Source organism: Narcine bancroftii, chromosome 10 (assembly GCF_036971445.1).
Source record: "Narcine bancroftii isolate sNarBan1 chromosome 10, sNarBan1.hap1, whole genome shotgun sequence".
NCBI lineage: Eukaryota > Metazoa > Chordata > Chondrichthyes > Torpediniformes > Narcinidae > Narcine > Narcine bancroftii.
Genome location: NC_091478.1, coordinates 79654838 through 79674433, shown reverse-complemented (window position 1 = coordinate 79674433; position 19596 = coordinate 79654838). Strand labels below are relative to the sequence as shown.

The 19596-nt window shown below is 40.0% G+C and overlaps 1 long non-coding RNA gene across 1 annotated transcript; it reads right to left on the bottom strand.

Moving 5' to 3' along the window:
• Positions 1-4037: 4037 nt before the first annotated feature.
• Positions 4038-17580, bottom strand: LOC138744827 (uncharacterized). Its single transcript, XR_011345781.1, has 5 exons — positions 17322-17580; positions 14345-14478; positions 13223-13291; positions 8545-8681; positions 4038-4472 (listed from the first exon to the last, which is right to left on the bottom strand). It is a non-coding gene; the product is annotated as an uncharacterized lncRNA (long non-coding RNA).
• Between the last annotated feature and the right edge of the window lie 2016 nt (positions 17581-19596).

The following is a 19596-nucleotide window of genomic DNA, read 5'->3' as shown; positions in this document are numbered from 1 at the left end:
TAATTTTCTACATTTCAATAAGTCTCCCTAACTTAGCAGTGTTATGGACTTCCTTTTGTGACCCCAGCAAGCAGAACACTTTTGATCCAGATGTAAAATACAAAAGTTTGCAGACACTGTGGTTGAAGTAAAAACACAATGCTGGAGAAACTCAGCAGGTCAAATAATGTCCTTTACATGGCAAAGATAAAGATATACATAACCAACTTTTTGAGCTTGAGGCCTTCTTCATGCTGAGCTTACATCGATGAAAGGCTCAAGCCTGAAATGTTGGTTATGTTTCTTTATCTTTGGTTGGCTCTTTGTCTTTTCTACATAAAGTACACTGTTGGCCTGCTGAGTTTCTCCAGCATTGTTTTCACTTTTGATCCTGATGTTAAGACCATCACAATGTGTCAGATTCTGACAAATTATCACTTTGAAATTTCAAGAAATTAAATCCCTTTCTCAAAACTACTCATGATGTTCTGAGTGGGCAGTCCGTCAGTGATATTCAACAGATCAATGTGTTGATATGCCTTTTGACTTCCTTCTATTTGGACCTTCTTCCCAATATGCAGCTCTTCAGAAGATTTGCAAAAGATTCACTCAATGGGAATCAATTTGTTTTATAGAATTAGATAGAAGTATGCCTGCCTGGAAATCTATGCAATTTTCATCACTACACATATTCCTGGACTGGAACATGTTTGCATTAAGTACTGGGTTAAATCATACAATATGGAAAATTCAACTAGTCACTTCCAATCATGAATCACACTTGCATTAATAATGCAATTGCCACTTCAGACACACAGGCTTGATTCCTGTAGTACTTTGCCAAGGAAATTATATCGCATTGTTCTTGCATATCTGTCACTGGATATTCATGGAAGAACCATTGTTAAAGTATTGTTAGTCCTCCTCTTCTTCCACTTTTTACATTGTATTAATCTTGATGCTGAATTAAATGACTTTACTGATGATACAAATATAGATGGATGGGCAGGAAGTGAGTAGGAAATGAAAAGAAACTTAGATGAGGAAAATAGGAAGGGAGGAGGCAAATGAAATACAACTTTGGAAAGTGTTCAATCATGCACTTTGGTAGAAGGAATAAAAGGACAGACTATTATTTGGATGGGGACAACATTCAAAATTTGGAATTCCAAATGGATTTGGAGTGCCCATCCAGGATACACCAAAGGTTAAACTCCAGATTGGTGGTGAAGAAGGCAAATGCAATGTTGGGATTCGTATCTCGAGGAATAGGATATAAGGACACCTTTTCCCTTCTAAGCACCAGGCTCCAGAACGCTGCTTCCACCAGTGATTCACTTGCTCGTGTTCTAGTATTGTGTACTGCGCTTGGTTTTCATGATGTCGTGTTCTCTACATTGGAGAAACTTTGTGCAGGCTGCATGAGTGCTTTGCAAAACATTTCCATTCCATCCCTTAAGCAGATCCTGAGGTTCCAGGAGAAAGGAAATTTAAATATCACCCTGATATTTCAGCCTTTGGCTTTTAACACTTTTCCTGTGCAGCCCACTGTCAGCTCAGAAAATTACATTTCCTCTTTCAGTTAGCATAGTGGTTAGTTCAACATTATCAAAGCACCAGCGACCCAGGTTCAAATGTGCTGTCTATAACGATTTCCCGCATTCTCCCCGTGTCTGCGTTTGTTTCCTCCAGGTGCTCTGGTTTTCTCTCACCCTTCAAAAATGTCTGGGGGTTGTATGTTAATTGGTTAATCTGGGTGGAACAGGCTTGTGGGCCAGAAGTGCCTGGTAATGTGCTGTATGTCTAAATAAACACTTAACCAAAATAATCTGTAGTTTGCATCATAGCTACCTAGATCTGATAACAAGGTTTTCAGCTGCTAGTATTAACTCCATTGCATAGGAAGTGATCCTACAGAATGGTGACCAAGGCAGTGGACCAACGAGGGGTTCAGCGGCTGAAAGATCCACACAGGCTATGGGCTGTTGGCAAGTTACAGTCAAAGGACCCACATAGGTTCCGGGCAGCTGGAACTGGCTCATGGGAACCGGTTACTGGAATGGGGATTGGAGAGGGTGCTGAGGTCAAGAAGCACTCCTGAAGGAACTCGGTCACTGAAGGCTTCCTGATTGTAATGGAGGTTTGGATCTGGAACTCAGGTTGCCGAAGGTTTGAACAGGTGTCTCTTGCTGCAAAGGCTGTGGGAGCGCTGGAGGCAAATCCATGGACACTCAGTGTCTCTGAAGGGGCTCTTTTTTGGTTCTTCTATTGGTTAAGGGGACTGGGCAATGCTCATTGCAACTCTTTGCCTTATGGCAGAGAAAAGTTGAACTATATCATGTATATTACATTTTTAATGTATTATTACATGACAATAAAAGGAACCTTGAACCTTGATCTTTCTCTCTCCATAAGCACTTGCTGATATGCAGGACATTTCCATCAATCTTTTATTTCATACTTCCAGCAATGGAAATGTCTTGCAAATTACAGTTCCCAGATAGTCATTTTCTCTCTCTGCCATTTTTCATCACCTTCAATTTAAATTCCCATCAGACATATCAACAGTGATCTATGGCCTATGTTTTGTTATTCAATCTCTCTTAGGCTTCACCGTACCACAGACATTCCCTTTGTTTGCTCCACTCTACCTTTCCAATTCCCTGCAACATAACACATTAGACTTCTACTTCATCCTAGTGCAGGTAAAAGGTCATCAATCTGAAATGTTGCTGTCTCCACAGATGCTGCTCGACCTGCTGATTTGTTTCCAACATTTTGGAAGCATCTGGATAAAAGCCTAAGTTACCAAGATCTAAAGTAGGCACATGGGATTATAGATATGTTCCCAGGGTGGATGAAGGTGTGGTGGGCCAAAGAGCTGCCTCCTCTGAACCTGATCCTCTGCCCACTCACACTTTTGTCCCCACTGATCGGCAGTTGCATCACCCAGAAGTACTGGAGAAACTCAGCAGGTCACACAGATCCACAGAAGGTTAAAGGTTGTCAACATTTCGGGCCTGAACCCTTCTTCGGGAGTGCCGAAAGACACCATGGGGGAGGAAAGTGAAGGGGGTGGAACACAAGCTACCAGGTAAAATGTAATAGGTGGATAAAGGGGGAAGATTAGAAGTGATGGGAAGAGAAGGCAGAGAGGAGAAGAAAGGGAAGGGAAGGGGTTGGGGAGCTGGAGGAAGAGAAACAGAATATGAGGGAAAGAGAGAGAAGTGGGGGGGGTGTTAACAGAAATATGATATCAATATTGATGCTGTCTAGAAAAGAAAGTTGTGTAGAACAAACCAGAAAAACCTGCTCTGGAAACTCGCCTTCTGAGTGTCTTGTTCAGTTGATGATTAGTGACTGTAGAAACTGTCCACTGTAATTTCCTGTCACACCACGTCAGACGATTAACCATCTCTGAACTCTCTTCTCATTTGGTTACAAAATGCAGATGTTTATTTGACTGATCCTCGAAGCAAGCATAGCATTATAGAACAACGCACCACCCTAGATGCCAACCATTACTATATGATGTCAAAGCTCCAGAAATGGATGCACATTGTTGATCTGCTCAGGAGATTGGTTAATCAGAGGGGAGGGGTGGCTTGAGATGATGAACAGGTGAACTAGCCAAATGCAGCTGGTGGGCTCAAATAATCGGCATTGGCGATCGAATGATTACAGATGGGACATAAGCTCTCAACTTCAAGTCTGCCAGTGACAGCAGTTGAGAAGAATCTTGTTATAAAAAGAAATAGATTGTCAATGGGTAAAACCATGACAAAATTATTCTAATATTGATCGGTTTAAGATTATCACTTTGGACCAGAACAAAATAGTTTATACGCAGTTAAGAATTAGAAGCATAAACATCCAAGGAGACTTGGTCTTCTCTAGCTACTGCATCCTGCATCAGGTTCAATGCTCTCTTATTTTACAGTGAAATATTTCCCTATCATGATCATTAGAGTAGTCGTGCGTCCTTTCCTCTTTGTGTTGTGCATGAGTACTAGTGACAATGGAAGTGGTTCCTGTAGCGCATCGAATGACTCAAAGACTTGTTGACTCAAACCAAGGCTTTTATTAACAAAAGACTGAAGTGTAGTATATCGAGGTCGACCAGTCCTTTATGACCTGCCAGTACGTGTGGCTACGGCTCTCAGCCAATCACTAGTACTATATGCAAATATATACAAATATATACATTGGTGATAGTATCCCTTACTATCACAGTTTCTTGTTAAGTTTCTTTCCATGTTAACATCAGCCATAGCTCATGTGATTGACCTCCTATCCATACACCAAAGGAGGTCTCTGGGAACCTGCTGCGCTAATACACCAAACAAAGGCTGTCATTCCAGTGCAGTGTTGGAGGAGCGCTGAATGTTGGCTGTAGGTGGCTTTAACAATGCTTGCTTTTCAGAAAATTATGAAAGATTTTGGAGAACAGGCGTGTTCTTCCTGGAATGAGTGGCTTCCTTCTCTACTGTAATCTGTTAAAACACCAAGAAATTCTTACCAAAGCCTGATTCTAAAGTGGGTCATGCTTACTAAATATTATATTCCTGAGTGGTGAGTAACAGGAAATCCTAATACTTAACCACAGGGGAACAGAAACAATTTTTCATCTGGATAAACCTTTGTGGTGTTTTCTTCTCTCTCCCAATGAGGTCATTAAACTGTCCTGGCTCTGCCTCCCTGTCTTTGACACAGAGTTTCTGTTGTTGGACTCGGCTACAACTTGCAATGCCCATGTCAGACTCTCATGGGAGGAGGAAATGCTTTATCCAGCCTTGTCTGCTCTTTCTTTAACTGCTACTCAGTAGCCACGTCCCTTAACTGACCAACACTTTTTACATACAATAAAACTCCCAGTATCTGCCACCTATGGGGATTGATAGAAGCCATGGAAGTGAATTGGCTGCTTGAGTCTGCTGGTTACTGAAATTCTGGAAAACGGACGTTACCTGCTTCTCCTCACTTTGTCCTCCTTAACGAGGGAGGTCTGAATATGTAATAACAAGTAATTTTCACAGAGCTAAAAGCTGCAGGCATGAAAACTGCACACTTTTCTCCACACCCCTTCCCAAGGTATACTAACCTGTATTTGTATGCAATTAAAGGCAGATTGTCTGATCTTATTTCCTACTCTGTTATTACAGGATACTTTAGTGCCTGGGAGGGCATGTTCTAGATATTCAAAGTAATGGAATCCAAGCACAGCATAATAATTTGTCATACAGTTGTGTTGTTTGTGCATTCTTTTTGATCCTACCACAATCTTCCATGGATCCAAGAGAATTCTATTTTCACTTTTTCCCAAAGAACAAATAAGGAGGCCATGTCAGCCAATTTAATCTATGCCCAACCACAGAGCAATCCCATTGTCCCAGAATATTCTCCATCAATCAATTTGTACATATTTTGTTCATGTTTACATCGAGCTTGTTCAGATGAGCCTGGTCTCTAACTAGTTGATCAATTTTGGTTGGTCCACATTTGCTCCAAGTGCTGGTCATTAAAACTCTATTACCTTCACACAGTTCTTTGCTATAGTTTTGCTGATGCCATTCATATTGAGTCAGATTTTTCAATAGGATTTCCATGATTTTGCATTAGGATCTATAGTAATTAGAATCCCAGATCATTGTGGTATTCTCAACAATGTCACTGTGACAGATTCATAGAGTTGTACAGCTTGGAAGCAGGCCTTTCAACCCAATTTACCTATGCTGACCACAATGTCCCACCTACATTAGTCCCACCTGCTTTGATTTGGCCTATAGACCTCTAAACCTATCCTATCCATGTATCCATCCAATTTTCTCTTTAACTTTGCAATAGTGCCTGCCTCAATTACCTCCTCCCGTGGCCCATTCCATGCACCTCTGTGACTTGGTTTCAAAGATCAAATAACTTTTTAATCTCCTTAACAAATCAAATCAAAAAATTCTAATTTGGTTATATATTGGCTGAATGTAAGCTGAAATTATTAATTCAATGTCAAATCACATGTAGTTATAAACTTATTTTTTTTAATGTCCAACAGATAACTTAATTAAACTTATTCCTTTTTAATTCTTACTGTGAGGGGATATTTTTCACCAGATTTTAAGATTTTTTGAATCATGTATTACGTGCTCCCAGTTCATTTTGGGTCTGTCACTTTAAGAGAACAAATCAAGTTGCAAACCCTGCAAGCTTTGGAGGTTGATTGTGGGTTGATAGGCTAAGGACAGCGTGTACTCAAATTTCCTACTTCTTAAGAGAGAGGAAGTGGCCCTGGAAAACACAGGTGCAGAGACCATGTGACCAACATGTTAAAGAAACAGTACTCAGTTTGATCTGGGGCCATTTTAAGGAAGCAGCACTTGGAGAAGCATCTCTTTGAAGGGATACTGTGCTGAAGTGGCCTCATGTAATAGACAATTTGTATGATTTCTCTCTGTAAGGAGAATGAATATACCCCACTGTGGCCAAAGGAATGGTCACTTTTGAAGGGGGATTAGGGTACCATACCATGATCAAAAGAGAAGATCACTTTGAATGGCTGACGCGTGAAAGGGTTCTGGAAGGAGAGGAATACTGCATTTGGATTGCGACCATTGAGAGGATCATTTCGGCTGACACGTGAAAGGGTTCTGGAAGCTTTGTGAAAATCACCCGCTTCATATCCCTACACAAAGGGGAGTTTTGATTGCCACTCATCTGAAGAGGACATTTCTTTGGAAGCATCTCAACAAGGATTTTATGAGTTTACAACAATCTGTCACCCCGGTCTCTCCCACCTACCCCATGATTGATCAATTTAAAGCCTGCATGACAACATTGGATTTTCTGAGACTAAACTTTCAACTTAATTCCAGAATTAAGCCTGATCTCTAATTGTTTAGGGTATTTCTATAAAGACACACACACACACACACGTATATTTGCACATAGTTGGAGGTTAAGTTAGAAAAATTTAGATAAGGTGTTATATTATGGGCAATTAATAATAAAAATATTATTTTAAATATAACACTGTCTTGGCTAATTTCTCTTGCTGCTGTCTGAGTAAGTATCACATGAGATTGACTTACCCTTGAATAAAAGACTTAATTTTTTCTGACCTGCTTCATGGATATTGATCATGTGCTTCTCACTATTTTACACCCATATGTTTCTATGGCAAATCCCTGGGCCGGAGACTGTAAAAGTGAAGCTTCAGGCAACACTCAATTCTCTGTGGACACCAGCTTCCTTGATTTACTATTGCACCTCAGAGGTTGCTGTGTATTTAATGCCTCAGGGGCACCAATGTCCTCATGGTTGTTTCTACCATAAATTCACAGCCAATAAGAATTCTTTACTTGAGTTTAGATATCATCAATTTAATTGGTAACTTTGCTAATTCTCTTTAACAGTAGCGTTAAACTAACTTGGGTATCTAACAGCTCAGTATACTGTGTCTTATAAATTGGAATGAATCAAAATTCCTCTTAATAACAACAAATGGACTTCCAACTGAATTGCTAGAACATTAACATCAGCTTATATATCTTTATTTTTTAAGTTCCTTCATGGCTTCAGTCAGCAGAAATGTCCCGCGCATCACTTCCCCCACCAACATCCCCTTCTCTCAGTTTTGGCATATACCTTCAGTCCTGCATCCTGCACACCTCCCCTTCTGCTTGTTTGTGTATTCGTGATTTTAATCCCTCTAATAATGTGATTGCATTTTCTGCTGGCTGGGCTCTAACTCATTAACTCACCCCACATCTAAACTTCAGTCCTTTTCCCTGTTCCTTTTAAGGTTCTCCGTCAGAACCTAAAAGATACTCCTTCAATCAGGTTACATGTAACCAATTTTCCATAGCTTTTGTTGGAGTTTTTTTTAATATTTATTGTTTGATAATGCTCCAATAAAAACATTTTGGGCTGTTACAATATGTTAGGGGGCTAATATAAATATAATTCATCATCTTCATTGAACCTTATCAACTTTATTGTCAAGTTTAAAAGGAACTTCAGAGGATTGAATGAGACAGATTTATAATGAAAATAATAGGCTCTGCAATAGATAATATGACATTCAGATCTAGGCTGGAAATGCCCTAAAATTAACAAATCAGGCATACACAAAAATGAGGAAGAACATTTCCAGATGGAAAAAAAATCACATGATTTGTAATAACTTTTAAAAATAAAACAGTCTTCTCTCTTATCGTAAAAAAAAGATCTAGGATGTCAGACTAAACTTCAAACATATCTCCACACCACTTTTGTAACTCAGCAGACTTCAAATAAACATTGAAGAATTTTACAGAGACCCTTTTATTTGTTAAAGCAGGCACATAGCTTGTTGTGAGGAGAAACAACATGATGAGCGATATCTTTCTTTGAAGAGACTAGCAGTAATGTTTGGAAGGTTCAGTCTGTTTCTTCTTCCAGTGAGAAAAGGTCATAAGTTGCCACTTTTATGTTATATAATTTAGTCTGTGAGCATTTCATTGATCACAAACTTGGCCAAATATTCTCCAACCCCCAAAATAGCCAGAGAAATCAGAAATACTTCAAGCTCACCTTGCAAGCTGATTGACTTGTACAGCAGGAAATGGACCACCTGCGTTCTTGATCAGATGAGTTTCCACCCTCAATAAAAAAAATATTTTGCACTGATCCAAAAATAAAGACATTCAATTGACGTCTATCTGTAACACCTGAAAAGTAAAAGCAACAAACAATGCAAATTACTTTACCATCTAAATTAAATGAAAGTTAACTGTATGTGATTCCACAGCAGCATTCTTTATATATGTGTGTGTTACTGCTAAAGAAGGCCTAAGATGGGATTCCTGTTGAAGTTGTGAACTTAGCAGACCACAACTTCTCAATGTTTTGCAAGAGGAGGATACAGCAGAGATACTATAATGGTGACCACTTGAAGAAAAGAGATGGATCCAATTATGGCAACTCACAGATTGGCCTCTCTGCTGTCTGTCCCAGGGAAAGTCATCACCAGTATCTTGTTTTCGGTCAGAGGTGCTCCCTGAATCATGGAATCTATTTAAAGACCCATTGAACATGAACACCAGATCTCTGACACTGTGGAATATCCTTCTCAACTTTGGCTGGCCACAGAAAATCGCCTTCATCCTATCTCATCTGCACAGTGGCACACAAGTACAATTTGAACCAGCAGGATGACAACAAAGCCAGACTCATTGCAGGCTGGTGTCAAGCAAGGCTGCATCATTGACCCAACATTTCTCTCAATCTCTCTTGTAACAATGTTGTTGCTTACCATCAAGGAGCCTCACCATCTAGTCAATAAACAACTAGGAAACTGTTCAAGTTTCATTGTCTTCACTCCTGAACCTCGAAAGGCCCTTCAGTCATTGAGCTGCAATGCATAGATACATAGTACATAGATGATGCTTGGTCCCCACACCTCTTGATGCTGTGCATCAATGTGCCTTACCCCATATATTGACTCATTCTAGAGTCCCCAACCAAGGCAAATATCCTCCCTGCATCCAGCTTGTCAAGACCTGTAGGAATTTTCTAACTTCAATTAAATGTCCTCTCATTTCCTTATACATTTCATTGACAATAAACTTTGTATATCTGATGGTTCATCAAATGACAGTTCTACCGTTCTAGGAGCAAGCTGGTGAACTTTTACTTCAGCCCTGCTATGAGAAGTATTTCCTTTCTTGGTTGAGAAGAGCAACCCTGCACCCAACATTGCAGCCGTGGTCCTGTGTAATTATAATAAGGCATGTTTCTTCTTCCACACAACACCATTTGTAAAGAAGACCAATATACCATTTGCTTTCTTGCTGCATCTATATGTTTCCTTTTCATGACTGGTGGAAGTGTACATTCATGTCTGTTTACACATCACCACTTCCCAACCTAAAACTATTTAAATAATTCACCTTCTTTCTGCTTTCCCTGCCAATAAGGATAAGGTCACATTAAATCCTTGTAATACTGCATGTGCCGTGATTATGCCTCCTCACTCAATCTTAGTCACCCTGAAGATTCTCTGCAACCTCCTTGCATTTCACAATGCTGCCCAGTTTAGTGTTGTCAGCAAACATTAAAATATTACATCCCACTCCCTCATTCAAATTGTTGAACACATATTGAAAACTCAGGCCAAAAGTCTGATTTCGGCTCTTTCCCACTTCTCACTGCCTGCCACCCCAAAAGTACAATTTATTCCTATATTCCATTTTATGTCCATCAGACAATTTTCAATCAATGCTAATACATCACTTTCAATTTCAGGCACTTTACGCACCGACCTTTCACCTAGGGCGTTATCCATTGTCATGCCTTTTGATGAAACTCTCTCGTCTGTTACACTCATTGCTCGCCCAGTTTAGATTTATGATTCTGGATTTGGAGTGAACAATTTCACTTTCCATTACAATGGAAAAGTTTTTAATGTTATGCGGGCTCTTCCCTCATAGCCCCCATCTGGCAAGATTACTAATTAACCATTCCTCATTGGACAATACATGATCCAAGTCCAAGCTCCACATCTGACAATCATCTGAATATCTGCAGAATGATTGTCCTGAACCAAACTACATCACAGTGCAAGGCCAACTTCTGGCAATAAAAAATCTCTGATAAGAGATGACGAGCTTCTATTTTCTTGGAGCTTCCTCTCAATGAAAGCAAACGTCAATGATTAAATATATCAATGCACCAGCACGGCCTTCAACAACAGAAAACTGACCATTGTAAACGCCAACATTTTTGAATCTCTTTCCATTTTTAAAAAAAAGTATTCTGCCCTCTGTTCCTTTTCTGTGAAAGTGAACAATCTCATATGTTGCCACATCAGACAGCATCTGCCATGATTTCCCTCGTTCAATTCGCCTCTTCCTGAACTCTGGATTCTCCTCACAGCTCACACTGCCACCTAGCTGTTAGCCATCAGATAACCTGAAGGATGATAGATGGTCTTCTCACTCAGATGTTATGTCTATTTGAGGCCCCAGCACCTATTTCTGAGGCATTCCACTGGTCACAAGCTCCCAATCCCCAAATTACTCATTCTTTCTCTGTTTTGTGTCTATTAGCTAAACCCCAATTGACATTACACAAGGGATGCTGGGTATAATCTGCCAGAGGAAGAGGCAGAATAGGGTACAATTGCCTTTAAAAGACTTTTTCAGACTGAAAGACTAGCTCAGGTAGTTAAATTGGCTGGCATGGATGAGTTTGCTGAAGGGCTTTTATCCATGCTGTATAATCTTTGAACTCCACAAATCTATTGCACCTGATCCCCTTTGTTTAATTACCTCTTGTAATTTTAATTAATTTTTTTCTAAACTTAGACATACAGCATGGTAAAAGGCTATTTCAGCCCACGAGTCCATTCCACCCAATTTACACCCCATGAACCTACACCCCCAGTACTTTTTGAACAGTAGGAGAAAACTGGAGCACCCAGGGAAACCCACACAGACACAGGGAAAATGTACAAACTCCTTACAGACAGCGCAGGATTCGAACCCCACTCCCAATTGCTGGCGCTGTAAAGGCATTGCACTAACTGCTACACCAACCATCCCACCCGTGAGGTCTTGATCCGAACCTCATCAAAGATCTCTTGAAAGTTTAAATACACAATGTTCACAGACTTGATTGAGTGTGTTCTTTTAGTTATACATCAAAGAGATTTAAAAAAAGATTTGTTAAACATGATATTTCTTTCAAAAATTCTTAAAAGTATTTTCTGAGTCTCCCTTGATAATGGAGTTTTGCAGTATTGTTGAGCAGTTTTGAAAGAATGTGCTGACATTAGAGAGCGTTCAGAAAAGTTTCACAAGGATGATTTCAGGAATGACTGGGTTATCATATGAGGAGCGTTTGACAGTTCTTGTCCTATACTTGTTGGAAATTAGGAGAATGAGGAGGGAGCCCATTGAAATGTTTTGAATGTTGAAAGACGTGGACAGAGTAGATGTCGGAAGGTTGGAGAGTCCAGGACAAGAGGGCACAACTTCAGAATTGAAGCTTAGAAAAGAGGAATATTTTTAGCCAGAGGGTAGTGAATCTGTGGAATTTGATGCCAGAAATGATGGTGGAGGTGAAGCTGGTGGGTGTATTTAAGGGAGAAATTGAAAATTCTTGATTAGCCAAGGCATCAAAGGTTATGGAGGAAAGGCCAGGCAGTGGCACTGAGTGGAAAAATAGTTCAGCTCATGATTGAATGCCAGGGCAGACTCGATTGGCTTAATAGCTATTTCTGCTCCTATGTCTTATAGTCTTACTATTTCAATATTCCATGTGGGAGCTGAATGAGAATCCATGGAATTTTGGAAGATATCAACCAATCATCTTCATCCTTACCTCTTTCAACACCATAGGTTTCAGTTCATTAGGTCCTGTAGATTTAATAGCTTTCGGATCTATCATTTTTTTAAACATATGTTTATTTCTTTTGTTCTAGATATATTGTTGGCCACAATCTCTGAATGGCTCTTCTATGAATCCAGATACAAAATATTTATTAATTCCCCTGTCATTTCATTATTTCTTGCCTCAACCTGAGAGGGAAACACATTAAATTTTGATCTTTTCTTTTTCATTTTGCAGATGGGCGATATCTACATGGCATGCTATATCAAGTAAGCTGCCAACATCACATCGCCCTGCCCAAGGTCTCTTCTCGTTGCTCCATCAGAAAGAAGATACAGAAGTCTGAAGTCCAGCAGTTATCAGGCCCTTAACCATCCTTGTTCTAGCCCTATCCATTACTGCAAGACCACCATAGATCTTGATGTACATAAGAACATAAGAAATAGGAGCAGGAGTCGACCATCCGGCCCGTCGAGCCTGCTCCACCATTCAATGAGATCATGGCTGATCTGATGATAGGCTGATCTCCACCTACCTGCCTTTTCCCCATATCTCTTAATTCCCATACTCTGTAAAAATCTATCCAACCTTGTCTTAAATATATTCACTAAGGTAGCCTCCACTGCTTCAATGGGCATGAATAACTCAGCAAATTTTTGTTGTACTACAAAACAACTGAATTTTTTTTTTCTAATTCCTTTTATATTATCTCTTTTTCTCTCTTATGCATTATATTTTATATGCATGGAAAATTACAGCAAGTAAGACTTGCATTACATTTGTACATTGTACTTATCAAGATGACAATAAACCATTCATTCATTCATATCTATAGATATTTAGCCAGGATATTGAAACCCTAATTATGCTCAATTACCTCTGAAAGCAGATCACAATACTTGTATACCCAGCTGCAGACTCCTGAAATAAATGCTCTGCTTTGGGTCTGCAATGTAGAGAGATAGACATAGGAAACAGTTCAAAAGCTTTTTCATAAAATAAAAAACCCTCACTCTGACCCAACTCTTCAAATTGGGAAGAAGCAAACAGGATGGCATGGAAAATCTCCAATTCATTCATCAGGAGAACATGTAAGCGGTCAAAGAAATGCTTCACCTCCCAAGATACCCACTCTCCTCCTCCTCTTCAAGCACATCATATCCCAACTGTGACACCTGCAGATTCCACACTGGATTCATCAACCACCTCAGAACCAAGAGAACTGGAGATAGAGCAAGCCATCCTTGATTTGTGTCAAATGCTTCACAGAGAATTATGTGTGTCTATTCCAACAGATAAATTCTGTTTCTGTGCAACAAAGAAACTCAATCACTATGGTCCTTTTCACTTCCCTCCCATGATCCTCCTCCACCATTATTCTATCCTCATAAACATTCCGTTGTGTTTTGTTTTCCTTCCCCAATTTCCAACTTGGACATCCTGTAGATGCTTAAAAATGTTCTGCCTTTACATTTTTCCAGTAATTTCTTCACAGCTGTGGCCTGAATGTTTTTATATTCACTTTGAAACATCAGCAAAATTTTGCATTTGACAATCTGATGGTCATGATTCATTGCCTGACATCATTATACCCAGATTCATCTCTTACAATGGAACAAAAATAAACATTTGTTTTCTTTTTGGAAATATCACGGGGACACAGTTTTAATCACCCCTGTCTGTCAGACACTTGGAAAATATGCAAAAAGCTTCAGAGCTTTCCTGCTATATTCACTTCTGTTTTGAACATCTTATTTTTGATTTTCAAAGACTCATACAAATCCAAATAAACTGTAGTGGCAGTCAAGGGGTGAGACTTCACGCTCGAATTTTCCCTGTGATTCCACATGTTCCAGGGGTCCGCACTAAGATGGGACGAAGTCAGCAGACTGGGGAATGTGTCAGGAGCATCGTGATGTCACTTCTGGTTTCAGGGCGACCGAACCGGAACTGAATTTAAAGTTGCCTGTAAAACCGATTAAAGCAGTTTTTTGCTCACCGCAACTTGAGTTGGATATTTTGCTTGTAGCTCTGCCCCAAAGGCACCACACAAACTACACAATCTCTTTCAACAATAGTCTATAACATACAGAGTCTATTTTTGCCCTTATCCTTCTCCCCTCCTTCCGAAACCTAATACAACAAAGAAAAGATTATATAAATTAAACAGATAAAAAGAACCAACTATCAGTAAAATCACAAACCCTTAAGAGAACTTAAGAAAAACCCAAAGAAACCTAAAATAAAAAAAGATGAGGAACAAAATACTAGAGCACATCATCTGTGCCACGACCCACTTCATTAATCTCAATCATTTCACTACTGGCACAGATTGTTGTATTTCCTTTATTCAGAAGGGATATAATTAAGTCTGTGTACAAATGTGTGGCAGATAGGGTTGCCACACCCCAACAAATATATCACATTCCCTCCTTAAGTTGTAAGTAATTTTCTCCGGGGAATACAACAATGCATTTCCACATTCCATCGTGTAATATTTAGTTGGGAATCGCACTTCCACGTGACCGCTATACACTTCCTGGCTACCTACAAGGTGAACTTCACAAACTGAATTTGGTATCTGAACAGTTTAAAACTCATGTCCACAATATTTCCCAAAAGGTACAATTCCAGATCCTGGGGAATATCCACCTTTGTAATTTTTTTCAGAATGTCCCCCAGATCCTCCCAGAGCCAGGTTGAATGGATAAAGTTTCCAATCTCCACACCACATGTAAAGCACATTTCTGAATTGTCTGATTTAGATTTATGTAATTTTTATGGTGTGAGGTAGAGTTGATGCAGGAAATTGTATTGCACTAATTTGTACCTGGCATTAATAACTGCTGTCATGCTGCCCAGACACGAGTCAACCAGCACCGCTCATACATTGTTGTGCGCAAGTCCATCTCCCACCTTTCCCTTGACTTGTGTAAGCCCGGCTTCAGGCCCTCATTTTGGAATAGGAGATACATCATAGAGATGAACTTACACATGTTTCCCTTTCAAATTTTGAATCTCCATGTCATTACAAACAAGCAGGGCCATAGTCAGTCCCAAATTATCCCTTAAGAACAATCTTAGCTGAAAATAACAGGAGTTTTATTAGACAAAACATATTTATTCCTTAGCTGATTGAATGACATAAGCTGCCCTTGCTCATAACAATCCTTGATACACCTGATCCCCTTCTGGCACCAGGTGTCCAGGATCTTATTATCCAGAGCAATGGATATTAATTTGTTCTAGGTCAAGGGGACTTTAGAAGATATCCCTGCCTTTATTCCAATACACTGATTTATCTGATATATTCACTTGCCTGATAAACACTAGAAAGGAGCCAACATTATTCACATCTGCCTCAGGTACCCTCTCAAAATCCTGAGAGCCAAATGAAGACATGATAGTAAGAAGATGTTGATGTAATTGTAGATGGCCTGGCTGCGAGATTCACCCATTGAATCTAGACCCTGTTTAGAATCAGTGGTGGCAAGCAGAGCCTTTCAAAGGATTTTATAGGAATAGAACATTTTAATTATAGGAAGAGATTGGATAGGCTAGGCTTTTTTTCACTGGAGCCATGGAGGTTGAGGTGACCTGATGGAAGTATATTAAGGTTATGAGAAGAGAGTTAAAATCTTTTTTTTCCTTTGGTAAGGATATCAAAAACAAGGTGGTTTAGTTCTAAGGTAAGAGGTGTGAGATTCAAAGTAAGTTTTTTTTATACAGAGTGTAATATCAGACACAATTATTATACCTATGAGGTATTAGACAGGTATTTAAATAGGGAAGGCACAGAAAGATAGTCTGACTGCAGGCAAATAGGATTAGTATGGATGGGCCAAATTTGTATCTGTTTATTTGTGAGAGCAATGGGAGATATTGTCAGCAATCTTCTTCCTGCAGAAAAGACAGTGGTCAGCCTGGCAAGGACCACAGGGACAAGAGGAAGAAGGTAGTCAGCATGTGTGAAGCTTGCTGTTGCCCCAGGCAGAAAATGGAGAGATCACTGAGGTCTTATGAGCTAAAATGGATCGATGAGCCAAAATCATCACGGGTTCAATTTTGAGAGAAACACAAACATTCAGTCAGACAGAAAGAAAAACCTTCATTTAGTGAAAAACAGGAGACTCCTGCTTGGTCAGAAACTGGTCTCTCCATTTAACATGAATCTAGTATCTCAAGTTCAGTGAGAATCCAATCCTTCCAGTCAGTATGATTATGGTAATCTCCAATTCAGTGAGAGGCATCATCTCCAGTTCAAGAAGAACAGGGGGACTAAATCAACTAGAAATGTGAAGGCCTCTTCATTGGTCTTTGGTGAGATGCAGCACTAATTTCTGTGGGCCTTGCACTTTGCTGTTTCACACAGTGAGCACTGGACCCATGCAGGTGTCAAAGCCCGAAGGAGGAAGGACACTAACCTCCGCGCCCAAGTCGACAAGAAATTTGTGCTGGGAGAGGTCATCCTAGATGTAGACTAGGCTGTTACGGTGGCCAGCCGCTGTACCCATTGTCACGGAGTCATGCATTTCCAGGGGAAAGTGTGCCCTTGTCACCAGTACTTGTGGAGCCTGGGCTTTTGGATGTGATGTAGCACTAATTTCTGTGGGCCTTGCACCTTGCTGTTTTGCGTGTCACAGAATGTGTGCATGGGTGGCCACTGTTTAAGGGTTATCAAAGTTTTCTTGTCAGCCAACATGAGGCAGATGTCTTCTGGCATATGCTCTAAAAACAATTGCTCGAAGAGCAAGCAAGGCCTATGGCCATCTGCCAGTGCCAACATGTCATTCATTAACTGAAGGGGCGCAGTCCCCTAGGCCATCAATGTGGAGGAGCTGTGCAGCTCACTTGCATTGTGAGAGACCGTAAATCCAGAGAAGGAGGGCTTTTAGGGCTTCATACTTGACGAGACCTGGTGGCTCCTGAAGAAAATCCACCACTCAACTCGCCATGTACTGGTCAAGGGCACTTACCACATGATCCACTTCTATCTTGTGAATGTGGAACTGCGCCTCAGACTGCCCGCACCACATTTCAGGTAGAGTGGTCCAAAAGACAGGCAGTTTGAGCAAAACCACTGCGTTCTCCATGTTGGGTGCAAAATCTGTTTGGGCCCATCGGGGTCACCAATGTAGCAACTGTATCACAGTGCAAAATGAAGAACGAGAAAATGATCAGACGTAGTCAAGTCAAAGTTCAGTAAAAGTTGTTTACTCAAACAGTCACCTGTAGCTTTATTTAAACTCCGCATGTTCCAAATAATGTCATCACATTGTAGGTCATGATGTCACTTGGAACCTCCTGAGCTGGTTCAATTAAACCTCTTGTGTGCTGCGACAGAGGGATGTTTACCTGCAATCAGTGGGAAATAAAAGGCTCCAGTTCGAGATGAAGCAGTCATTGATAAAGATACCTCAAATCAGTGAGAAAAAGAAACTCCATTTCTTTGGGAAGCCACTAACTCCAGTTCAATGAGAAGACAGCTGCCTCAAGTCAGTACAAAATATATCCTTCCAAACAGTGAGAAGCTGGTATCCATGGTCAATGAAAAGTGGACACAGATAGTTAGTGAGAAGCAATAATCTCCACTCATTTGAGGGTATTGACAGAGAGAAGTTGGTCTTTCCAGTTCATTAAGAAAGTCCAACAGGAGGCAGTTGCTTTTAGCTCAGTAAAGAGAAGCAGCCAAGTCAGTCAGAAGTAGGCACCATCACAAAATGAACTTAAAACCTGCAGTCAATGTGAACCTATTATTTCTTGTCAGTGAAAAACAAAACAGGAACATACAGATCAGTGAGAAGTGGAATCTTCCAATCAGTTCAAACAAAGTACTATATTTCTATTCAGTGTGAAATGATAATCTGCCTGTGAGGGGATAATCAGTCAGTGAAAATAGTATGTCAAATCACTGACAAAATAACCAATTCATGAGAAGCAGATGATTACACTCAATGGATAACAGGAGCATAATTTTGTGAGAACCCCTGGTAAATCCACATCGATGAATAATGGAGATATTCAGTTAGCAAAGCTGGGTGACTACAATTAATAAGGAGATGATACTTCAAGACAATGAGACCTGTATTTCTTTCAATGAGAATTCAATGCCTTAAGTCTGTGGGAAATAGGTACCAACAATTGATGAAATCCCTGTACGTCCATTTTAGTGTTTCAATCAGTGAGAAACAGATAACTCAAAGAAGGAAACTACCAATCCTTTGGAATCCTAGGTTTGATCAGTTCTGTGGAGGAAAAAAAATGGAAATGTTCAGTTAGTAACAGCCTGGTACCCACAATTAGAAAGAACCTGGCCCCTACTATCAGTGAGAAATGGGAACCTCTAGTTTATTGAGAACTGTGAATCCTTAGTCAACACGAACCTAGGATATTTTTAATCAATGAGGAACACACAACTCCAATCAGTGAGAAATGGGAAACAGAAGTGTCAACACAAAAAAAAGGCAAGATTAATATTTTGACCTGTGATCCTGTTTAAATGTTTAAAAGAACAACTTGTGACGATGTCTTCAGATTGAAACATATTTTGGTTTTCTAAGATTGCAAAGTTTCCTGCGTTTTATTCACTGGCAGACTTTGTTGCAGAGTTTCAAAGTAAAAGCTTGAAGGATGCATGCTTGAGTCCTGAAGATGCAGCTGTGTCCCTGACGTGCTGTCTCGGGTCATCTTGTTAGTGAGGCTTTTCTCTCATCTGTCACAGTCCAGCAGGTGATTTCTTTTGTCATTTGCTTATCAGTGCAGTCTGCTTTTCTTAGAAACGAGCCACATTTCAATCAACATTTGACACAAAACACTTAATGGCATAATCTGACCAAAAAGGAAAATGGCAGGCTGAGGATCACATGGATGTCTAATTGCAGAAATGCCCCAAATTAGCTGAAGATGAAATTACAAAAGGAAATGATGAGCCAAGAAACTTGGTAAATAACAGCCTGCAAGCAAAATGATCAATCTTTGTAAATTAGAGGTTTCTATTGCTTGGAGCAGGGACCTTTTATAAGCAGATAAACAGATGGTAATGAGTAATTCATCTTGTGGGAATGGTCAGTGGCATCTACACATTTGCCTGAGGAATTCAACTGTCACTTCTGTTTTGAAATGTTAAATAGAAACTATTTGATCATGTCCATTTATTAAAACCTATTGTTATTTAAGAACCAACCAACCTTCAGAAGGTCATGTGCTGAATCCCCTGCTAAACAATTCTTGACACGTAAAACAGAACTATTA